Genomic DNA, 16,375 nt, shown 5'->3' with positions numbered 1-16,375 from the left:
CTCATTTTTAAATGTCAATCCCAGCTGGGAATTTATTACATTTCGCCAAGTTCTGACGCTAAAACTACGTTTTCCTTTTCTTAGTAGTCCTCATTTTTAATAACCTTCATTAGTGAGTTTAGGATTCATCAGAATTCCCTTTCAATGGCACCCTTAAGTGACAGTATGTAACAAACCGGGCTTTCAACTAACTTCAATGTAAACCCACCCGCAGTGTAGGGCTGGGCGATATGGAGAAAATCAAATATCACAATATTTTTTACCAAATACCTCAATATTGATATTGCGACGATATTGTAGGGTTGGTGCCTTCACAAAATATTTACGGAACAGTCTGGTAAGTTCAGAAAAATACATCACTTTATTGTAATGAAGCCTTTAAAACCAGGAGAAGACAACACGTATGGCATACTACAATATTACGATATCCAAAATCTAAGACGAAATCAGTTTTGTGCAACACTTAGGAATATTAAGCATCTATTTGGGGCCACCCTCAGGGGCCAAATTTTCAGTGCCCCAATATCTATATCTTTTCATAACATATAAACCTACATCTGTGCCAAATGTGTTGCTTTTATCGCAAAATGCACAACTGTTATGCTTAACTGCCCCGCTAAACATACTTTGAAAGGGTTAAAGTTCTAAGACGAAAACACGGACAACTCCCAGTTTCAACCAGGAGACCACTGTCGCTGTTGCTGTTGAAGTTAACGCCAACCACGACAGTTTCCTAACCCTAACTAAGTGGTTGCGTTGCCTAAACCTAACTTCCTGTGAAAACAGAAGTTGTTTATGCACGTTACGAGTGTATATATTGACACGTCGTCCCTGACACGTCCAAAAGTAACGTAAGAGGGGTACCCCATGCATCGGCCTCCAGCAGAAATGCAGTTTTTACATCTCTGCTGGTAAGATAATGCCTCCTTCCTGTCTTATTTGTGTTCAATATCTCCACAGCACAGAGCAGTGAGTAGGCTCTTTATTATATTGTCAATGAAAACTGTAGCCTTTCAGCATTGTGGAGATCTCCCTCCCCTCTTTGCTTCTGCTAAAGCTGTACAAATGAGGCAGTTTCACACCAGCAATCTCATTCACACAGCTTCTGCTGTCTCAATAAATGGCCCGATACCATAAAATCTGCAACCGGCCTCTTTGTACAAGAATGTTAACAAACAGCCCGTTCAGAGCGCAGTATATAGAAAAGCAGGCCGAGTGGTTTCACTGTCTGCTTTAAGCCTGTTTTCACAGAAAGGTGTCGATTTGATAAGTCGTCACTACTGGCACAGAAGACGTGCGGCTGTTTCACTGTCACATGCAGAAGTGCATGTGGCTGAGTGTGATACAGACGCCACAAAGAGAGCCTGTAGGCGTGTGTTTGTGTTTATGTATGCCTGTGTGGCTCAGTTTGCTTGGTTGCATGATCGTGTGTGTGTGTGTGTGTGTGTGTGTGTGTGTGTGTGTGTGTGTGTGTGTGTGTGTGTGTGTGTGTGTGTGTGTGTGTGTGTGTGTGTAACATCGAGCTGACAGCTGGCGCAGCTGAGATCTTCAGTTTTTCTGTATTGAGACCTCTGTGGAGAGAGTCGAACTGAACAACAGCAGCTGGTACAATTGCCAACAGATACCTGTCACCACAGGTTACGGTGTCACCATGGATACCCTACTCTGCATAGCCAATTCTTCAAGCCTCCATGGCACCGTGCACTCTTTTCAGCATGGCACTGTATTCAGCAAACTTTAACGCCTATTGGAAAAGTAAAGTCGGCATATGTGGTGTCCTGGGTTTCAGGACGTTGGGCATGTGTTGGCAGCATCCCGGTTTGGGTCCGACCAGGGACCCTTGTTGCCTGTCGTTCTTCTATTTTACTTTCCAGTCGTTTCCTGTCACCACAATACTGTCCTCAGTCTAATAATGGTGTTTGAGTGTAAATAACTGACACTGAAAAGGTTTTTTCCAGCTCTCACTATACAATTTTTGCCAAACGAGTTTGCAAATTGGTGTCATGGAAACTTAAAGCTGCATTCATTGATTTTTGGCCACTTGGGGGCAGCATAAACAAGTCTTTGTCTCCTGAGCGAAATATCTGGCTCCTAAGCAGCTAAATTCATGTTCATCTAGTCGCTTACTTTATCTAGGGATGTCACGATACCAGAAATTTAGTAGTCGATACCAATACGATGCCAATCTTATGTACTTCAACATCGACTCCTCTACTACCGTTTGCATATTGTTTTTTGTTAGGAAGTTAAACAGGTCATAATTCCCTCTCTATTATCTATTTTATATTGCTGTGTAAACATCTCCTTCAAACACCTGTATAAATCCAAGTTTCTCGCAAAAAAAACTAAATTTTACAAGATGACATTTGAACACATCATGATGAAGTTATAGTTTCCATTCGTCCAGTACAAATTTTTGAATGGAGCCTGAACGCATCATAATGTAAATCAACGGCACCTCCCGTCAACGTTGTCTGCTGTCAGCGCCGTGCAGGACAGTGCTGTTTACCGGCTGCTAACAGCTAACGTTAACTAGCTCTCATCCTGCCAATTTCAACACAGATTTGTTGTTCACAATGAAGCATTATGGGGGAACAAAAGGCTGCGATACGTTAATAGTAGTAGTTTACTGCGTCCCAAACACATTTTCTATTATCCCCGGAACGACAGGGTGCCGTTAGTCTTGAGCCCTGACGGTATCTGCGGTACTGTAGAAAAACAAATACAGTCACGTATTCTAAATTTTGGTTCTTATGACATTCCTAACTTCATGTGAGCTATTTGGTCGTGGGCAAGTAGTGTAAAATGGGTTTATCAGAGCTTTTTTCCTGTAAACGGCTGCCTGGCGCTGCTGGAATGATTCTGATGAGAGCAGTGAGACTGAACTGAAACAGTAAAGCTGTGCGCTGCAACACCTGAAAAAACAGTTTGATTATTGATGATTGTATGTGGGTTTGTCACTTCAATCAACCCTTTTACATTGTACATAGTCGTTTCATCCATTGTTAATATAAAAATAATGACCGTTGCAGCTTTAAGTTTCACTTTGAGAAATTGTAGACTGAGGAAAAAGTCCTTTCTGCTGTTTCCCTGAGGGAATAACAGGGAACTGTATGTTTTAATGGTTGAGTACATTGTGCCACTGGGTTATTATAGGCACAGCCATATAAGCGGTAACGACGAAGTTCAGAAATCGCCTGGAGAAGCTGTAGCACTCATCTCAAACTCAGCTCATTCCTCCAGATATCATGAACTTCACTTTCTTTTGCTTAGTCACTGGTGTAAATCTCTACTGGAAGTAAAAAAGACAGGTGGATTTATCATCTGTACTTTTTAGCTTTTTACACTTTTCACTGTGCTTAGCTGTATAGCTGTAACTGTGGTTATTTATGTCTGTGTCTGCTGAATGTACGTGCCTTTCATGTCTATACCAGAGGCAGATGTTGTGTGGGCAGACACTATTGATAAGTGTTTTTCACATGTTCTCATTGTCTGTGACGCGCAGTAAGTAGCTCGCCGCGCTGAGATTGACTGGATGAAGGCCGTCCATCTGGTTGGTGTTTGTACATCTGGAGCTGAAACATCTGATAGATTCATTAGAGGTGTTCTTTTTTTTTTAGACAACGCACCTCGGCTGTCTGAGGGTCTGTGAGAACATGAATTCATAAAGCACGATATCAAATATTTTCTTTTCCTCCAAGAGCTCCACTTTCTTTCAAAAGTGCAGTTTGTTTTTTTGCCACGTGATGGACAAATCTCTCGGAAGAGGTCAGAGATAATGTGTTTACTTCTTGTCCCCTCATTGTTTCTGCTGCTAAAAATACTCAGGCCCCGAGTGAAAAGCCAGGTTAATATCCCTATGAGGATGCTTCACAAGCCCAGTGTGCCAAACCAGCTTTGCTAAGCCGAATCAGTCAGGCACCTTGTTTATTCATCTCAGGGGGTCATCCGTCACTCAGCACAGTTTGATCGTTTTACAGCTGGCTTGATTTTACAGCCAAGCATCCGCAACCTTCACTAATCTCGTCGAGCCGGACGGTGCGGGCTATGAATAGAGCAACGACTTGTTCCAGTGGTTGACTTATCTATCAGCGTCTCTTCTCACCTACAGACTCTCAGAGGTCTTGTGATTGAGTTTCACGGGCAAACCTCCAGATATGGCAACATGACATAGCTGCTGGTGGCGGCAGGAGGCTAATCTTGGAGCTATCGCCACACGTGACGCAACCAGAAATGTGTCACTTGAATATGACCAATAGCAGCCAGCCTGGGAATGGGTTATCAGCCAGTAGATTAATGTGAGTGGTTGCATTGCACCCTGAACCCTCAGCTGTGACCGAGTGTGACTTACGGACCTCTATGACGGACATAATTTCTGTAGAAAGCATGGCTGTCATTGGCTCGGTGTCACCCTCTGCCTGCATGTCTTTGTTCAGTGGGCAGGAAGCAGCTAATTCAAGTGATGACAGAAAGGTCATAGCTGGCTGAGTTTCCTTTTCAGCCTCTCTATTAAAGGTTATGACCCCTCAGAGGAACTTACTGCTAATAGTAGCCTTCAGACAATTTACTGATTAAAGATGACCTGATTTATTGCCCTTTTTCTAATAATGGACTGTAATAAAGTGTTATGTCCCAGTGGTTCGACAATCTAAAGGTAATGTTCTGTCATTATATCCCTTTGTGAAATTTAAATGTGCATGTCCTCATTTTTTTGTTTGAATTATTATTCTTGAAATTACTGAGACCACTGACTATTACCTTTTGTCTTTGTGGGTTTACATAATTGCAAGAGAACTCCATAACCTTATACACACTTCACTCTGCTTTCATGCCATAACTTGCCACTCCGCCCTTTATTGGCGCACATCAGACTGGAGAACATCCTGAAATTAGCACCCCCAAGTGCTGAATCAGGAATCAATTTGAGTCGAATCGTGATCCCAAAAATCTAAATCGAATTGTGAGATATTAAAAAGATTCACACCCCTACTGGCAACTCTATTGTATTCATCAAAGCACTAAAGAAGAAGAAGAAGAATCACTAAGACTCCTCAACTTATCCTCTGAACTCCACCATAATAACTTGTTTTTGTGTGTGCAGCAGAAAGGGACTGCTACCTGCATTTCATTGTGCAACCCTGTGTTGTATAACGAAAAAATGAACCTTGAACCGTCATTTAAATGTCTATTAAAGACGAGAGTTCATAATGGGTTCTATTTCATAGCAGTTTTCATAATGGTGAAGTATGAGCACAGACTGGCTGATAATAGGCAAGGGCATGGTGCCTTTATTCAATGTACAAACAACAGAAATCACTTATTCACTGGGATATAAAGGCTAAATACAAGCCACAACCTTATGAACACAAATTAGTCTTTTGAGACTAAAAGTAGCTCAAGAAAGCTCACTTGATTTAACTGTTGAAAGAATGCGCCCACTGCTGTGCATTATTCAATATTTATATCGCATAAATACTGTAAAATGGAGGTCTGAAACAAATATATGTTGACAGGTCTCTCCTCTCTCTGCATCCCCCCCTGATAGTGCCTGTATGGCTAAACATATAATTATCTTTGGGCCTACATTTCCATCAGAATATATGTAGTGATTGAATTGGGTATAAGTGAATTTGTGGTGTATATTTATGAAGATTGGGGCTGCATAATGCATGTTCTCTCTCATATTTTCCCAAAACCAGTGCAGAGAAGTCTTAGTCCATGCATTAATTCAAATTCCTCCACTATCCTTGATATTTTTTTGTATTGTCATAGCAGTCAAATCCTCTGAGCTGCATGGGCAAATAAGCAGAGAGTTTCTATGGGGAGTTATGTAAAAAACTCACTCAATGACATGTAAATATTTTATGTCGTTGAATGGACCTTTATCTGCTTCAGATGGATGAACACACAGTAATCTACGGGTGTTTTTCATGGCTCGCTAGACTCTCTCTCTCTCTCTCTCTCTCTTTGACGTCCAGATGCATGAGTTCACCTAATAATGTCTGTCACTTTTCTGCTGTTAAACTGGCTCATATGTTCACGACAAGATGCAACAATCGAAGTATTCACACAGATAATTTACTCCAGAAGAAAGCAGACAAATGCTGCAGTAGATCATTTTAACAAGGAGAAAGGAAGACAGAGAACCTGGCGTAGTACTATAATGAACTGACAACATGTTCCAGCGCTGACTTGATTTGTTGTGTGTCCAAAAAAAACAACATCCAGTTCCCAGTTTTGGAAAAGCTACAGAGTGGAAGAAACCACTCCAAACATGCTTACAGAGAAGGGACCCTGAAATGACTGCAGTGGGATGTTGTGTCTCAAATTACTCATCAAAGTAATGAAATATTCATGCCGTGGTTTGTTGATTTTGTGTGATGTCATCACGGTCCTTCATGATTGCATCCTGGTTATCAGATCTAAAAGTTTTATGGATGAGATGTTGATTATTTTCTCATTGTTTTGTTTATAAAGTAGGGCTGTCGATCAATCGAAACATTTGCATGATTGTCCATGATTAATGGCGATTAATGGCGAATTAATCACACTTTTTTTATCTGTTCAAAATGTACCTTAAAGGGAGATTTGTCAAGTATTTAATACTCTTATCAACATGGGAGTGGGCAAATACGCTTGCTTTATGCAAATGTACAGTATGTATATATTTGTTATTGGAAATCCCTTAACAACACAAAGCAATAACAAATATTGTCCAGAAACCCTCACAGGTACTGCATTTAGCATAAAGAATATGCTCAAATCATAACATGATAAACTCAAACCCAACAGGCAACAACAGCTGTCAGTGTGTCAGTGTGCTGACTTGACTATGACTTGCCCCAAACTGCATGTGATTAGCATAAAGTGGGCATGTATGAGACTCGTGGGTACCCATAGAACCCATTTTCATTCACATATCTGGAGGTCAGAGGTCAAGGGACCCCTTTGAAAAAGGCAATGCAAGTTTTTCTCGCTACAACCTCCGGAAGATTGATTGCCTTAATGCGTTAAAGACATTAGTGAAAAACATAAGTTAAAACTAATTTGCGTTGACACGTTATTATCGCGTTAACTTTGACAGCCCTGATTTAAAGTGTCAACATTTTTTTTTAAATCCCCAGAGACCTAAGGGAATACCAAATATATTCAATTTACTATGATATAAACTGAGAAGAAAATACTAACTGCAGAACCTGATTAGCAAGTGTTTTGCATTTTGTGTGCAGCACTTGTGTGAAGCAGTTGGCATGAGAGGAATTACCTCCATGCTTGTGGCCATTATACTCTGCCAGGAAACCTGGACTTCCCACTTTAGTTTAGGAGTGAGTTGCTGCCTCACTTAAAGGAGTTTGACAGGCGGATTAGTTCGGACTGTACTGGACTGTCTTGGTGTACAGGGAGCTGAGCCTGAATTACTGTTTGATCTGCTTTCTAACTTCCACCTATGGTCATCATAAGCTTTAAGTAGCGACCAAAAGAACGAGATTGTGGAAACAGGCGGCCGAAATGACTTTCCTTCGCAGGGTGGCTGGTCTCACCTTCAGACATTTTGTTAAGAAGCTCCAAGGGGAGATTGTTTTGATATTCTTTCATGTTGAAAGGAGTAGGTTGAGGGGGTTCAGGCGTCTGATAAGGATGCCTCCTGGACGCCGGCCTTTAGAGTTTTTCTAGACACGTCCAACTGGGCAGAGGCCTCGGGGTCAGACCGAGAGCATGCTGGAGGGATTACATATCCCACCTGGCCTTGGAACGCCTCGGGGTCCCCCAGGAGCAGCTGGCTAGAGAGAAGCATGTATGGGCTACCTTTCTTATCCTGCTACCACCATGACCCAGACAAGGTGCTGAAAATGGATGGACTGTAACTCAAATGATTATTATCATTTGGACGTCATCTTAAGCATTGGGAAACACTGATCAATATTGATTTCACCATTTTCTGACATTTTATAGACCAAGCAACTCATCAATTAATCAACAGATTAATCGACAATGAAAATAATCGTTAGTTGCAGCCCTAATTTTGTCAATGTCCCGACATTTATTTATTTACAAAGTCAGATCAGAGCCTTTAGAGGTCAAACACATTGCCACTTGTGCTTGTAGACTCTGTCTCTGCATCCATTTTTTCTCTACCTCCCTGCTGCTTTTTTAGCCACACAAGCGTCAAATAGCTCTAGGGATGGCAGCCAGTCAATCAATCCAACTTATTGCTCCAGACTGCAATATCTCAACAACTATGTGATGGATTGCCATGAAATTCTGTACAGACATTCATTGTCACCAGAGGAGGAAGTCTAACTTTGGTGATTCCCTTGACTTTTACTGTACTTTTACCACTGTTGTGGTTTTGAGTAAAATGTCTCAACAACTATTGGATGGATTGCAATGAAATTTGATACAGACATTCATTTGCCATCAGGATAAATTGCAATAACGATCCACTTACTTTTCATCTAGCGGCATCATCAGTTCAATATTTTGATTTCAGCCTGTTCTCCTAAAAATTACTTTCCCATACAATGAAACTGCATTATGAATTACGTTTCGAGGGAAATGTATTTTGTTTTTGACGTATCACAAATACGTTTGTAGTGATAGTCCACGGAAGCCTGCGTAGGGAGGAGGTCGGGGTGGCGGATGGGTCACCAAACCCTGGACTTTTGCCCAGGAGACTGCTGTTGGTTTCCCATTTGAAACTAAACCTAACAAAGTAGTTCTGTTGCGTTTTTGTGTTTTGTTTCAATTTGGTCATTTTAAGCCAAACCATGATATCTTTTTAATAAACCTAACCAAGTAGTTTTGTTGCGTTTTTTATTTTGTTTCAATTTATACTGTTGACCACATTTTTAAAAATGCGACTGTAATCCAGGTAAAAATATGTTTCCCTTGAAGCGTAATTGAGAATTGTGTTGGAGATAGTGTTTAGTTTATAACTGCAGCTGGAAATTAGCCTCACAGAGCTGCTAGCATTGCTGCAGACTCTTACTTTATCCCTACATCTTTCACCACTGACAAATAAAGACAAGGGCTGCTAGAGCACTCCATATGTTTTAAATGATTTTTAAATGGTTGTGTTGGCGCTTGTAGTCTGGCATTGACTCTTCTTACTGATAAAAGGGGGGGTATCATATTCAGCAGACATTAACCTATGTTGTCCATGGATCTTTCCTACCCATTAGGCAGTTTAGATCCATTACTATTACATGATGTCTTTTAATGATTGGTGGTTTTTCTTTACTGGTCATCTGTCTCTGCATTGAGAAAATGCTTGTCTGCTTGCATACAGAAAGATAGTGCTGATAGAGTTGGAGCAAATTTAGCAAAAAAAAAGAACAAAGAGGAAATTTCAGTGTCAAATGCAAAGCTGATATGGACTCAAGGGTGCAATTTCTTGCTGAATATATTATATATTCAGTCTTGTAAAATTCTCTTATACTTTCAGGTTTCATTTAATATTTTGAAATGTTCATTACACATTCTCCGATTTTCATTTCATATTGATTTTTTTCTTCATATTGTAATTTTTCTCTCAGATTTCCATGCAATATTCATTATTTTTTTTTTAATAAGAATCATGATACGGATATGAATATCACTAAGAATTATCCATTATGGGGCATTCCAGTATCTCACTGGTGTAATACACATACTGAGTTGTCACTATAGTTTTCAATCCTGGCCATAGGAACCTTTAACACTCATGCTTGATCCCCCAGTGTTGTCACTAAAAAACATGCCAAAAAAGTTGCTAATTATTTAAAAAAAAAACATTTTTTATATGAATTTAGTAACTTCAAATTAAAGTGGTTAAGTTAAATCTGTGTTAAGAGTTAGAGTGAATCAAAATAGTAAAATTGTTGGGCTAAAGATGCTAAAACACTGAGTAGAGCTGAGGCGAACTGCGGAGCTGATTAATAATTGTCTGGGTTTGGCACCGCTAACAACCCCTTTCAAATTACATTATGTTTCACCTTTGATCCATTATTAATAGAGAAATATTGATTAGAGCAGCTTTAAGTGAACCTTTTGACATGCAAAAAATAAAATGCGAATGAGGTATGTTTCCATTAGTGGATGTGGAGGCTTTCTATATGCAAAATGTATGAGAGTTATATCAGAGAGCACATTAAAGAAAATGGAATGAGTCTTTACGCTGCTGCATTAATTATTCATCAAATGTGCTATTTCAACACAAAATCTTTTCTGCCTCAAGGAACTTCAAAATGTTTATGGGACGGTTGAGTCCGGGAATTTCACTCAGTACATGTAATTTATAGTCAGCAGTATCATTTTATCATGCAGTATGTAAATTGCTAATTGCTGATAATACTACAGCACAAATGTATTTGTTGGGTCTGGCTGTACACCGCCATAACTTCATCTTGCTCCCTGAGTGTTTGTGCTTCCATCTAGAATATGTCTTCCCACCTCCAGTCATACAGCCTGTAGGGATGATGGTAATTAACCGTTAACCGACAATACGAATTTTGACAGATTAATGCTTTCGGTTAAACAATAACAAAAAAACAAACTGAGCAAAACTCAGAGGAGCTGCTTGACACTAAAATGAAAATAGCTGGTCCACCTTAACAACCCACCTTAAGTGAGCCTGAGCTGAAGTTGTCGCTAACTTCTGGGCTAACCCCCTTCACTGTAATCAGCAGGTGGCGGGCAAGCAAGACTTTGTACGTTGGCTTGGGTCTTGAGGAGTTGTAACATTTATTCACTGACAAATAAACTGTACACACACTGCACTGCTACGTTCACAGCTATAACGGTACTGCTAACTTCATACTCACCGTCACACACAAACGCTCCCTCTCTCTCTCGACCGGACACTAGCTGACGTTTCGCTGGTCTTGCAACACACTGGCGGAAAGTAGGGATGCCACGGTGAGGACATTTTCCCGCCAGTTAATAAACTCATGACAACTCCGGTGTTGCTGATTACACCGGACATTTTACAAGAAAAGATGATGCTCAATATTTGTAGAGAGCTTACTGTGATCTTTAACATTGGATGGCTGTGTCTGGCCTATCTGGTCCAGCTTTCGCTGCAGGGGCGCTGGTTTCCACCTGGTACTATTGCGCTGCGCACACTGGCTGTGACCTCTGTGCGGCTTCATACCAAAAGTTTACAGATCGCCTCATTAACGTTATGGTTCCCTCAAAGCGTTGGGTTTAAATCCAAAAAATAGAGGGCCCTTTTGCTTTTCTCTTTGACAACTCTCTCTTGTCCCCTAAGTGTGTGAAAGCTGACCTCTGCTACTCTGTGCTGAGACTCCCTAGGGAGCAGACACTTTCACTTTCAGTTTATAATTGTAGTGTCCCTCGTCCAACTATGTATTGATATCACGCTTAGTATTTTACAAAATACAGTTTCTTTTTTAATTTAATGAATGTAGGCATTGATACACGAAAATGAACTAAATTAGTTTTATTCTATAAATAAAAGCAAAACGATGGTGGGGGCGGTGGGTAAGTAATGTAATAGGTGTTTGCCTGAACACCGTGTAACACCGGTAACACCAACTACCACGCCAAGCCTAGTGGAAACCCTGACAGAGTATGCCCGACAAGCAACTGATGCAGTGGAGACTTTCACTGGGAAAATGTTTACATGTGTCCACGACAATGCTCGCAGCATCGTGGCTGCTAAAGTAACTGGGGACTTAGTTGTCTGTTTTGTGCATACACTGCACCTAAATGATGGATTTAACCTGTTTCTGCATCGGCTTATTGTTGCAGCTGGGCGGCTTATTAGGCACTTCAACCACAGCAGCTCGAATGCAACGCACTAATGTTGTCGGTTAATGATCGGTTAACGAGGGTCGGCTATCTGTTAGAAGAAAAATTCTAAATTAGCATCCTTAACTGCTAGACAATTCAGGTTAAGGCCTTTGGAGAAGAAAATGCACCTATCCATCTGCCTGGACACAGATGGGAGACAAGAGATACAGATTGTAGCTGAGTAAATACACATCCACACAGCGCACTAAAAGCTGCACAAACATACCAGAGTACAACTAAAAAACAACAACTTTCCAGGTGTTGTTTAGAGTGACAAGGGGTTTCTTTTTGATGCGCACATCGCTACACGTTCTGAGGCCCAGAATATCTAGCAACACCCCTGTGTGCACGCCTACTCTCTTTCACAAACTCTGATCTTTTGGCCCTCATGTTTTCCTTTCTTTATGCTTTTGAATGTCTTGGATAAAACGTCGACAAAGATCAGCATGTAGACTGACAGCAGTAATACCAAATCAGCAACAGAAGATTAACTGACACTTTGTTCGGTCTGTCATGCGGCACCGGAGAGATGGAGAAAGAAGTCCCAGACAGATGGATGTTGATGGGCCGCAGACATCTCAGGAAAGAGAGAGTGATGCAGACGGTGAAAGGGTGCGCGTCGGTGTGTTTGATGCAACCCCAGACAGTTGCGTTACACAGACAGACAGCAGGAAGGTGGAGGACTTTTTGGGGGGAGAAATACAGGAGCAGGCTCAAGCGTGCTTGAATACTTGCATTAGTATTCACATGTGCTGTCAGAGGAAGGTTTTGATAAGGATTCTGTTTTCCAAAAAGGGAAGCAACGGAGTTAATTTGAAGAAATGTGTTTACAGGGGGACCGGAGGTAAACATGTTTTTATGTCACAGACTCTAGATTACAGCTCCACTGCTCTCAGGTGATGGTTAGAAGGGAAATACCTGCAAAGATGAAGGTGTTTTATTGTACTTTGATTTGCTCATTCTCCCATATTTGGTGTTAGTAGGTAGGCAGGTAGGTGTACTTACATAAAAATGCATAGCGATAGAGGAGAAGCACACGGAAATGCAGTGAAACATAAAGACAAACTGGTGAAAGACCATGCAGAGAGAGGCTCCATCTGTCCTTGTCTAATAGTGAATGGGGGGGAAGAGGCTCAGCTGAATGAAGGCAGCTATTTAAACCTCCTGTAAACACATTATGGGCCGGGTCTTGTCCAATATAGAGAATGAGACATAACAGTGATATAGAGGCTGAGCCGCATCCATAAATGCATGAAGCCGGTCTCATGTCAGCATCTGCTGGCACCTTTCTGTGCATCCTGATGTGCACTAGTTACACAGAAGAAAAAGGGATGGAGAGGATTGAACTGAGCACGAGGAAACATATCATCAACAAAGAAAAAAAAAGATGCTTTTTAGACCAATTGTCAGAACAAAAAACAAATCAAGGTGTGATCACTGAACATGTGGTATGTGAGCCCAATTTGCATGACATTAGCAGGTATGTTTATAATTGGACGAATACAGGTGTAAATGCATGCAATATAAGTTAACAATGAATTGTAATCTGGATTAAATATAATATATCTGGAAGTATAGATGTAGTGCATCACAATGCACACTGAAAGAGGAAGTATTTAAAGTCTTGCATGGGGAAACAACCATGAAGCAAACAGGATACCCAGAGTTTTACTGATAAAATACCATGAAATGACGGTACATGTATGTTTCTCCAGTGAGGGAAGAAAAAAATCTAATTTTACTGTGTATGTTAGAGATATACAGTACATATTTAGCTGAGCTGTGTCAAAAATAGTTACAATCCCGATTTCTAGGGCTGTCAATCAATTAAAATATTTAATTGCGATTAATCGCATGATTGTCCATAGTTAATCGTGATTAATCACACATTAATGACACATTTTTTTCTGTTCAAAATGTACCTTAAAGGGAGATTGGTCAAGTATTTAATACTCTTATCAACATGGGAGTGGGCAAATATGCTTGCCTTATGCAAATGTATGTATATATGTATTATTGGAAATCAATTAACAACACGAAACAATAAAAAGTATAGTTCAGAAACCCTCACAGGTACTGCATTTAGCATAAAAAATATGCTTAAATCATAACATGGCAAACTGCAGCCCAACAGGCAACAACAGCTGTCAGTGTGTCAGTGTTCTGACTTGACTATGACTTGCCCCAAACTGCATGTGATTATCATAAAGTGGGCATGTCTGTAAAGGGGAGACTCGTGGGTACCCATAGAACCCATTTTCATTCACATATCTTGAATATGGCCATTGCCTAGTATGACATGGTACCAATTGATTCCTTAGGTTTTCTAGTTTCATATGATACCAGTATCTTCACTCTACCTCTAAAATTGAGCCCGCTACAACCTAAATATAACAAGTTGCGTAAATGCGTTTTTTTGGGGGGTTTTACCAATTACCACTTGGATTTTGTATCCAGATGTCTCCAAATGTTTTTCCTTCCTCCCTGATACTGGTACTGGATGAAAGTTAAATCTCTAAATATGCCTTTATTTACAGATAGTGAAGAGAAAATCTGGAAGAAAACACAAATAAGTCGCTCTAAGTACGTAGCTTAAAAAATAAATGGCTCAATTAAATATTAATGCTCCAAATGGCACTTTTTAAACAAGATTGTCTGGATTATGATGTTATTGGATAATAAAACAAGGAGCCCCAGAGATAGATGTTAATGTCAAAAGGAATATTGAGAGATAACATTTGAATGAATAATTCTGACCTTTCTTTTCAATGACACGATTACATCAATTATACTCATTTTTCAATGAGGGACAAAAATGATATCAGTCACTCTCTCACACAAGCACACAGTTATATGAATCAAAGAAAATCAAACTCACAAACAACAAACTGAACATGTTTGGAGGTAAACGGGACGATGTCTGAGTTAGATACCTGAAATTGCGTCTCATCCCCCTGTGAGCGATCAATACAGCTGACAGGGCCTGAGAGAGAGATTCACTCGCCGTCATCCAGATCTATTGTGTTCTGTTGAAAAACAGAGACGTGCAGGAACAGGTGTGGATTAGAAGTTGAGATGTATTTCACATTAGTAGAACTGGTGTCTTCCAAGAAGGGCTGCAACTGATGATTATTTTCATTGTCGATTAATCTGTTGATTATTTTCTCGATTAATCGATTAGTTGTTTGGTCTATAAAATGTAATGAAATGGTAAAAAAATGTCGATCAGTGTTGATGAGATGACGACCTCAAATTTCTCGTTTTGTCCACAACTGAAAGATATTCAGTTTACTGTCATAGAGGAGTGAAGAAACTAGAAAATATTCACATTTAACCTGTTAAGCCCTATTCCTCGGAAATAAATGCCTAAAATAACTACCCAAAATTAAGCAGGATATCTCCTCAACCATAAGGCTGAGATTCACATATATACGTGGTCTCATTTGAATCGTAAGAATCTAAGGAATATGATGATTGTATGTAAACTAAACTGTATTACTGTAAATTCGAAGAAAATACACCATTACGACACAATTTATAAAGATATACTCTTTACATGGTGCTTTCCATGTTTTGGCCAGCAGGAATCAGGGAAGTTTGTCTTTTTTCTCTGAAAAAAAATACTCAAACTGATTAATCGATGATCAAAATAGTTGGTGATTAATTCAATAGTTGACAACTAATCGATTAATCATTGCAGCTCTACTTCCATGCCCTCCTCAGAATTATAAACAAGCAAACGATAGTTGATGTTTTAGACAGTATTTGCTTGTCACTTCTCTGCGTTGTATGAAATAGCATCTACATTGTTGTTGTAACCATCACTCAAGTATGTAACTTTATTTATTGCTCTGTTCTGTGTCAGACTATAGAGTCTGTTAAAGGAACAGAATAATAAGAAAACAAACAGGTAGAAATTAAAGTATTTATAGACTAGAACGCGGCTCAAACCCATTAGGCAGAGTTGAGTGATTCGCTTAAAGCCCAGGCACTTTTATATTTTTTGATGAGTCATATTATGTCTATGTGTGTGCGTGTGTTTGTGTGTAGACAGTCTGCCCACATTAATAACACATTTGAGGTAAGATCAGAAATTCACGCCAGCATCTCAGGATAGAAATATTTGATTGGGATTCAGTCTCTTTGGTGTTTTCTAGTTGTTCTTTTTTTCTTTGTTGCTCATTATGTCTCTTCTTCTGGCAGTCTGTCATGCTTTTTGGAAGATTGTTTTTGGACATTACTAATGACTTTCAATCAGATATTTTCCCATTATTTCAGACGTTATCTTTGTTTTAAATGTTGTCTTTCAATTTTGAAAGATAATAGGGAGCAAAGGTCATCATGAAAAAAAAGTGTGGTTTGTTATGTGTGTTACGCAGACATCTAGCATTCCATTGCAAAAATGATCAATACTTGAAAGTCTTAGGACTCTTAAAAATAATTTTTCTCTAAAGAAAGTGTGTGTGTGTGTTTGCATGAGACAGTTCATGTTATCTTGTAACAAAGCAACCACTCCATTACTTTACATTCAAAGTTACACAGCCTGTTTCAAGAAAATAAACAGCCAGTGCCAGAAGGTCAG

The 16,375-nt window shown here is 39.8% G+C and overlaps 1 protein-coding gene across 1 annotated transcript in view; it reads left to right on the top strand.

Moving 5' to 3' along the window:
* LOC141775702 (ecto-NOX disulfide-thiol exchanger 2-like) overlaps window positions 1–16,375 on the top strand; it is a 201,217-nt gene that overhangs the window by 37,101 nt on the left and 147,741 nt on the right. The gene's annotated exons all lie outside the window — the stretch shown is intronic.

The sequence above is a fragment of the Sebastes fasciatus genome, chromosome 10 (assembly GCF_043250625.1).
Source record: "Sebastes fasciatus isolate fSebFas1 chromosome 10, fSebFas1.pri, whole genome shotgun sequence".
NCBI lineage: Eukaryota > Metazoa > Chordata > Actinopteri > Perciformes > Sebastidae > Sebastes > Sebastes fasciatus.
This window is presented reverse-complemented; position numbering and strand designations above follow the sequence as displayed.